Consider the following 9,376-nt stretch of genomic DNA (forward strand, 5'->3'; position numbering starts at 1 on the left):
TTACAAACTATGAACCAAGAAGTTTCAAAGTGCAAAAAAACGATGAATCCAACCATTTACTGGTAAGATTCCATGGAAATATTCTACGAAACCTTAAACACACACAAAACTTGGTAAGAACGATTAATCCATCCATTTACAGGTAAGATGCCTTCGGAATATTCTATGAAACCTTAAACAAAATATATTTTTGCATATTGTATGCATACCAGGCTCTGAGATCGAAACCTGGCCGGGAGTGGACTACTATAAGTCAGAAACTTGGTAAGAACGACGAATCCATCCATTTACAGGTAAGATTCCTTCGGAATATTCTACGAAACATTAAACAAACCCTATTTCTGCATATTGTATGCGTACCAGGCTCCGAGATCAAAACCTGGACGCGAGTTGACTACTCTAAGTCAGAAACTTGGTAAGAACGACGAATCCATCCATTTACAGGTAAGATTCCTTCGGAATATTCTACGAAACCTTAAACAAACCCTATTTCTGCATATTGTATGCAAACCAGGATCCGAGATCGAAACCTGGCCGCCAGTTGACTACTCTAAGTCAAAAACTTGGTAAGAACGACGAATACATCCATTTACAGGTAAGAGTCCTTCAGAATATTCTACGAAACCTTAAACACACCCTATTTCTGCATATTGTATGCATACCAGGTTCCGAGATCGAAACCTGGCCGGGTGTTGACTACTACAAGTCAAAAACTTGGTAAGAACGATGAATCCATCCATTTACAGGTAAAATTCCTTCGGAAAATTCTAAGAAACCTTAAACAAACCCTACTTCTGCATATTGTATGCATACCAGGCTCCGAGATCGAAACCTGGCTGCGAGTTGACTACTCTAAATCAGAAACTTGGTAAGAACGATGAATCCATCCATTTACAGGTAAGATTCCTTTGTAATATTCTACGAAACCTTAAAAAACCCTATTTCTGCATATTGTATGCATACCAGGCTCCGAGATCGAAACATGGCCGTGAGTGGACTAGTATAAGTCAAAAACTTGGTAAGAACGACGAACCCATCCATTTACAGGTAAGATTCCTTCAGAGAATCTTCTACGGAACCTTAAACAAACCCTATTTCTGCATATTGTATGCATAACAGGCTCCCAGATCGATCCTGGCCATGAGTGGACTACTATAAGTCAAAAATTTGGTAAGAACGACGAATCCATCCAATTACAGATAAGATTCATTCAGAATATTCTACGAAACCTTAAAAATTTGTAAAGATGAACCCTTTACATGTAAGATTCCATCAGAATATTCTCTGAAACCTTAAACAAACCCTCTTTTGGATATTTCTACCCAATCTCAAAAAGCCTAAATTTCTAGAATTTAGTGGGGGGTGTTAGAGAAAATAGTTTTTAGCATAAGTGAGAAAAATTTAGTAGAACCGGAGACCAAAATAATTTTTTGCAGAAGTGAGAAAAATATAGCAGAAATGAGAATCCCCCAAACCTCATTTTTTCCCACATTCTATATTTTAACTTCAACAACACTTATAAGTGTTGTTATACATTTCTATTAAAAAAAAAAACCTAAACTTGTGAAATGTAAGGATGGTTGATGAGCTAGACATCCATGCATTAGGTTCATGTTCGAATCTCCCCTCTAACGTATTTTTCATTATCATATTTTTGTGTTCTTCAACAATACTTGTGAGAATTGTGATAGGCTAAGTCACTACACTTATGAAACAAAGTTGTTATACCTAAATGTCGTCACAACAGTTTTGCTAAAGGAGTTGTCGTTTGTTTTCTTAGCGCAACCCCTTGTTCCTAAGGGTTGGTAGTGATGATATACGACAACTCTTCCTTTGAAACCAGTTGTAAAACATAGGACTTTCTACGATGTATAGCGAAGTGTTGTAAATCTCCAATTGTAGATGTATATTTTTCCCGTAGTGGAAGCTGCAATCCATGTGAATTTTTAAGACACGATCTCTGCCACAGTAGTTGTACGGTACTGATGTGAAGCACATATTAACAAAGATTAAATTTGAACATTCTTTTCGGGTGCTGTCTGTTCAAGATTTCCTTGTTGTAAACATGTAAGAGGTTTTTTGATCCACCTAGTCTGTATTTGTTTAGGTTTCTTCGTAAAACGTGACATCCCTGTGAACATTATTTATCTTACCACAGTTTCATTCGGAAACAACAACTTCTACAAGGACAGAGAGACTGCATGTATTAGACTTCTTTTTTGTATTAGCTAGAGGTACCCGCCATGTCGAAAGCCGCGGACCATGTATTTTCTCCTTGACTATATATGCAGTTTTTGTTTACAATTCTACTTCAAACAAACTTGAAATATCTTCTTTAATATCACTCTATGTCATCCTTGAATTTGTTTGTTCTTGAAGTTTCAGTTTCAATCCGAACATACTTATTGGTTGGAGCCATTATGGGTGGTCCAGAATCTCCAGATTAAGGGGACAACTTCGATGATGATCGGAGAATAACGACTGGCAGTCTAAAGACTCTAAACCGGCTGCTTATTTTAATTCACCATTTGTTAGTGTTGTCCCATACTTCGCAGGATCACCACAACTACCAGCTGATTATCTGAATTAAAAATGGGATTATATACAGAGGTAGGTCTGGTCTGAACCCTCACTTTCATTCCCATACCAGTTTTTTTATTTATTGCAAAACTAGGCAAGTTTAACGGATTCCATCCACTTTTATTATCTCAATCAATTTATCGTGTTGACTCGTCAATTACTCGTGCGGCGATATTTCATGGATGTGGTAAAATTACTGAAATGCCCTTCACGTGCGTGTGTCATTAGCATTAGATAAGATGTCCACGTGTTATCTTTTGGCGCAATGATCTTAGCTTGATTCTATCTCAATGAAGTTGGACGGCTCAGATGTCAGGCAATTAATATATGGATCGGCTAAGACATTCGAATCGGACATTAGTATTCCAGTTCGGTCAACGAATTTGAGAGAGATAAAAACTCTTTTCCTTTTCTTTTTCTTCTTCCTCTCTTTCTCCTTTCTTGTTCTTCGTCTGCGATTGATTTGAGAATGAAAAATGAATATTTTGATATCAACCTAAGAGGGGTTAGATCAAGGAAGGGTTGTAGGTGGTCAAGATTTTCATGTAGTTGATTCGAATTCAGAAGAAGAAGTGAATTAGAAAAGGAAAAAAATTAGGGTTTCTATGAATTAAATGGGTGTTTCTATTTACGCTGGATATGAAGAAATCAAAGGAGGGGTGTGATTGATCTAAAGAGTTTGGCTAATGTTTTGATGCTCGAATTAGAGAAGAGAGGATTTGGAATTAAATTAGGGTTTCATTGAAAAGATTTAGAGGAAGAAATTGATGATAGTTCTGAATTTTTTGAACATGGGAATTCGAGAAAAGGGTTTGATAGAAATTGAGAAGCAATGGAGATTAAGTCGTGGTTTTACATGGATTGATTTTGAATTGAAGGAGATGGGTCTCAATTGAGTACGATGGTTGTGTTGGTTTTAGTGTCTGTCTACATATGTTAGTCTTGAACTGATGACGGCAGTATCAATGGGTTTTTACCCAATTGATGGATGATGATACAGAGAATGGTGATTTGAAACATCAACAAGGAGGAAGTTGATGAATAATTGTGGAGGGAAGAATGTAAGAAGCTAGTACTCCGGCAAGAGTTATAAGAAGCTGGGTTTCGCTGATGGAGCTAACTGGTGGTGCTGCGAATACCCAGCCAACACTGATTATATTCAATAGTTTTTGGGGTTTCTGGTGCTTAAATTTTAGTTGCAGTCAGTGGTATTGATGGACATATTGGTCGCTGGTAGGGATATGTTTTACACAATTTTGGTTCGCAACAATGGACTGGAAGTTGGGAATTTCTCATGTGCAGTGGTGGCTATAATGATGGTTTGACAGCAAGCTAATTCAAGGAAGAAGAACAGGTTCTAAGTGCTACTTTCACAGAATGGATTAGGTGTTATGGCCGATATTTGTGCTTGATGGAGGGATGTAGAAGATGATACGTATGTTGGCTGTATTGGAGAGGTGTTCACGTTCAGTTAGGAGAAGATTGGAGGCTTGGAGCTGGAGGAAGATTTGAAGAATGGTGGAATTATAAGATAAGCTGATATGGATTATGGAACTGTGAATGGTGACATGTACAAATTTTTTCCGTGACAAGATTTCCACGTAAGCAGTCCACATGGCATATCCGAGCCCACGTGTACGGTGGTCATGTTGATTTAACTGAGTTAAATCAGTGATTCAGAGGACTATTATATCTTTTAAGTTACATCTAACGGTGCTAACTTTCCATCCATCACTTTTGGTCAAAATTTGCCTAGCTTTGCAATGAATAAAAAAACAGGCCTAGTTTTGAAAATCCCAAAGAAAACAGGCCTATTTCTATAGAAAGCCCTTAAAAATGCGGATCATCTTTGTGAGATTTTTAATATAATGATTGACCAGTACACTCTAATCGAATCATAGGATTTTTTTCAATTCATACTAGCGACAACCGTTGCTTTTGGTTGTGTAGCGCCCCCAAAGCTAGCAGCTAACTAATCCAAGATATTAACTAAATAAAGAAGCACTAAGAATCTAATCATTTACTTAAACAGTCAATTAATAAATCTGCTACAAAACTTAACCCAAAAACTTAGCCCCGCTCGGAAATATATAAATAAGAACTCCTCTCAAATGATACATATACAATAGTCATTTGGTTTGCATATATAATATACAACATAATATAAACAGCAGAAGACTTAACGTCACAAAGCTTCCGCTGCGCAACTCTGATCTGTCTCTGAAACTGAAAGTAGGAATGGGTGAGCACATCATCCCTAAAAAGGGTGCCCTGCAGGAAAAACAACTAGCTTTCGAAGATCATTAGTATGATTTGAAGACAATGCAGGTTTTATTGAAAGTCAGTAATACAAGGAAAGACAATGAAACATAATGTAGAAACTTCTTCAAAGACATTCATAAATAACAGTAAACATCCATGTATGAGATGTGTGTTGCCGCACATAAGGGAAAAAGTAATATTGATGCCAATTACACACCAAATAGGTAATACTGCGGTGTATCTCCCTAGCCATAGAATACTGAATATATAAAGGAAGAATAATATTGCGGTGTATCGCCCTAGACATATAATACTGATATTACGTCGGCACACATCTCATACCACACAAAGCACACAAAGATTTGCATGAGTTTCACAACACAAAGATTGATTTGTAAAACAATAATGAATACAAGAGAGTTCGTTATCGTTTCCCATCTCTTTTGATGACAAGCTTCGCCTACCTCGAGATCCATGATCCACTGTTTCATCCTTTGAATCGATCGTTGTTAATACAGACTAACTGTTAATCACACAAGAACTCTAAGAATCTAGTCAAAATGGCTCACACAAGATTCATACAAGTTTATCTAATGGTTCTAAGCCCATTATGGTATCTCACTCTCTACCTTTAACATAATTAAGAGTTTATTAATCCAATTAAGTTGATTCTAAAGTCCGTAGCTAAGTCTTATGAATATCTACAACCTTGTAGAATAAGCCAAGGGCTAATTCAGACCACAAGAGGTCCAAATCATCAATCTAGGAAAACTGGCCCTAAGCCCAAGCCCACTAAACAAGCCCATTACACAAGGTCCAGTCCATCTGACTCAACTTAACGGTCAAGATAACAGTCAATGAATCTCTAACAGTCAACGTCAAGTCAAATGGTCAAGGTTAAGTCAAAGTCCAACTAGTCAAAGAAATCAAAGTCTGGTAAATAGTCAATTGAGTCAATTAGGCAACTCAGTGAGTTGAATCTGGTTTAGACTGAGTTAACTCAGTCAGATGATCTAAGTCAGGTGACTCAGCTAAACTGACTGGGATGACTAATAGGTCTAAAACTCAATAAACAGAAGTTCATACAATCATTAAACGTTCCATTTAATCAAAACAACTTCATCTTTACTACCAACCTGATTCCAGGCTTGCACCAGTTTCCTCATTCCCTTTGTAGTTTCATCAACAATTAACAACTCTGATTACCTGCAATGATAGTTGCAAGCTTTCACTGAAGAGGTTCAACTCAACATAAACATCTAACCTCCATTTCTATAACTCTGTCACATGAAATCTCATTTTATTTCCTCCATCAAAACTTCCATGACTTCACTACAACTCAACTCTTCCCTGTAACAGAATCTAAGTTCCTGCAATACAGCTCAACTGCAGTACAATCTAACCCAGTTCAAATCTACACTTCCTTCTTCCATTTTAGTTATAACCGTCCAGTTCAACAACACCAACACATAACCAAATCTCAATCTCTATTATCTCCAATCCACACAACACCCAACAATAACATCCACTCAACCATAACATATTCACCAGTTCACTTTTAACTTCATACCACTACTACAACACAATTCTCATAACTGCAGCTGAACAATAATCTACCTCACTCATCTCAGGTCAATACCACCAGCCATCATTCAACTTCAATCTGCACTCATATCAAACAACAACTCAGGTTAACCAATTCCATTACCACCACTAGTACAAACATTCTTAGACCCCCATTATTATTCATGTCCACCCTGTACTTCAACCAAAACTGAACTACAACGACAATAATTCAGTTCACCTATTATAAACATCATTCATCTCAATTCATGGTTCCGAAACAATCACATAAGAAATAACAGAAAGAATTAACTTTACCAAATTCCTTGTTACCTCAACATAATCTAAGTACTGCAATTGAATTAGATTCTTCCTTAGCTTGATTCGATTCAGGGATCTTCCTCTTTTAATTTCTCATCACCATCTAAATATACAAACCCATGAACCCCAAAACTCTGTTCCATCAAGAACGCTAAATTCAATCACCATCACCGATTTCATCCTCTAAAACTTAGATTCATCTGTAATAATACTCCAAAACCTCAATTCACTCATTACCCACTTCAACTCATCATCCTAGAACGTCAATTTCATCATCAATTCATCCTCTGAGTTCTTCTTACAAACCCTAGCTTCATCAATTTTTCCCCAAACAACCTCCGAACATCAATTAATCAACAACCCTTTCATTCTATGACTATCAGCATCTCAACTTATTAATCAACTCCAAACAACTTCGAAGATGAGTCCACAAACCCTAATTTGATTCTCTGTGATTCAAACCCTAGTTGTTCTGCTTCACGATCAACGTCCACACCATGTTCTCCATCATTTATCAGTAATACCAGTTGATTTCCCTTAAGTTTCTGATCTCGTAAACACACAATCTTCTCACAGAAATCACGAGCAGAGAAGAACAGGGGAAAGAGACGAAGAAAGAAAACAAAGAAAGAGAAATAAGAAGATAAGAAGAAAAGAGAAAATGAGTTTCTCTTCGACACGTGTTGATGATAAGCCAGCTGAGTTTACTACAGCACCCAACCTTTGGATAAGGGCATCCCAGGTCGGTCTACCTTTCGTGATAATCTAATGATATCTTCTTCCTCTGGTGTTCGAATGACACGCTCGAATAGTCCATTTCTCATAACTTTTCGAGTTCTATCTAACGGTACTAGTTTCATATATAGATCGTTGTTGGATTAATTTTTATTAATTAATATTCGTGTTAAACTAACCGAGTTATTATTGTCAAAATATCAGCCTCTAATCATGCTTTTGATACGCTTTATTAGTTATTAAGCATGGTTAACCAAATTAGGATTACATGTTGCACGTATGCTGATATGGACACCTTACTTTACACCTAGGATTACATGTTATATATCTGAAAACTTTGACATGGATATGAACACATAGAACATGCTTTATGCTTAAACCTAATCATGTTTAAGTACAACTACTTCATACTCCACCATGCTGCATACTTAAGATTAGGATATACAATAAGTACATGATAAACAAGAAATACTAGAGTTTAGGTATACCTGTCTTTACCTCATTGAAGACCAAACAATAGTCATCAGAAGATACCTATAGTTCTTTAAGAAATAATAAGAGAGAATAGCTTGATGATACCTTAAACTAAGTTCTTGTTCATCTTAGATTGTTGTTTCTCTTTAGATAATCTCTTACAACCGAAGACTCTTTGCTAAGATCTTTTCTTGGAATTTTTTCATCCACTTCTATCACCCTTACCTTTTCTAATGGCAGATATAAACTTTAAGTAAGGCTAGAAGGGAGTCCACCTCCAACTAACTTAGACATTGTTAGAGCATAGCTCGGTCGACCTCGCATGCGTTTCTATCTCAAGCATGTTTGTCAATGTTAGTGATCAAAACTATGAGTCTTGATTTCTAGCCTACATAGCTAAGTCTCGGACTAGGATAGAAAAGTGTAGTTGAGCTCAAGGACTTCATGGAGATTCATCATACAACGACGAATATCTATACAAGGAACCGTGGAAGTTCATCAACAAAAAGGTATGTGGAGACTTGAACTTATCATTCACTTAAAAGTCTATCTATTTTATCTCCTACTTCTTACGAGACAAAAGTCGTATGCTATATAGACTAGATCATACACATTTGACATTTCGAGCTGAGCATTCATTTCTTATCTTTTATCTCGAAATCGTGTGTTGGTAAAGCGTTTCGCTTTGTTCAAGTTTATCTTCACCTAGTGACGAAAGTCAGGAAAAGTTTCAATCACTTTGAGAATTGCTCTGACGTGAATCGGTCTGTGAATAACGACTACATAGCGTCCTCTGAGAATGTATCAATGATTGAAATGAGAGTTTAGATTACATAACCATATTTTCCTTGAACCGAAGTTTTAGAACTTTGTTGATCAAGAGAAATCAGGAGGATTGTGGAATTGGCTTGCCAAGTCCGCGAACCCAGTCCGCAGACTCAGTCCACTGTCGGAAGTTCTCGACCGAGAATTTCTGCTGGATTTTTTAAAAACTCGTTTGTGTGCTAAGTCCGTGGACTCAGTCCGCGAACCCAGTCCGTGAACTGGCGGAAGTTCTCTTTCCGAGAATTTCTGCTGAGTTTGGAAAACTCAACCGATTAACTTAAGTCCGCGAACTTGTTTGTGAACTTGAGAGGTTATGATCTAAAGATGTGATCTGAACATGAAACATTAAATTACTAAGGAATGTTTTATGCAAACCGTGGCTATAATGTTCATGAGCCGATTCAATCGAATCAAATCATCTTTGTTTCAATTGTGTCTTGTGTAGTTACATAAGATCTCATAGCAATTGAACAACTCTTTAACTAGTTCATTTGTGTCAATTGAACTGGTTATGGTGAAGAAAAACAAGGTTAATATGAAATGCTCATATGATTAACCTTTTGGGTTACTATGTTGAACCAACATACACGTACACGTTTGGGCACGGTTTTCACAA

At 36.9% G+C, this 9,376-nt stretch overlaps 1 long non-coding RNA gene across 1 annotated transcript; it reads right to left on the reverse strand.

Moving 5' to 3' along the window:
• Positions 1 to 5,921: 5,921 nt before the first annotated feature.
• Positions 5,922 to 7,653, reverse strand: LOC113283664. Its single transcript, XR_003327569.1, has 2 exons — positions 6,739 to 7,653; positions 5,922 to 6,505 (listed from the first exon to the last, which is right to left on the reverse strand). It is a non-coding gene; the product is annotated as an uncharacterized LOC113283664 (long non-coding RNA).
• Between the last annotated feature and the right edge of the window lie 1,723 nt (positions 7,654 to 9,376).

This window comes from Papaver somniferum, chromosome 5 (assembly GCF_003573695.1).
Source record: "Papaver somniferum cultivar HN1 chromosome 5, ASM357369v1, whole genome shotgun sequence".
NCBI lineage: Eukaryota > Viridiplantae > Streptophyta > Magnoliopsida > Ranunculales > Papaveraceae > Papaver > Papaver somniferum.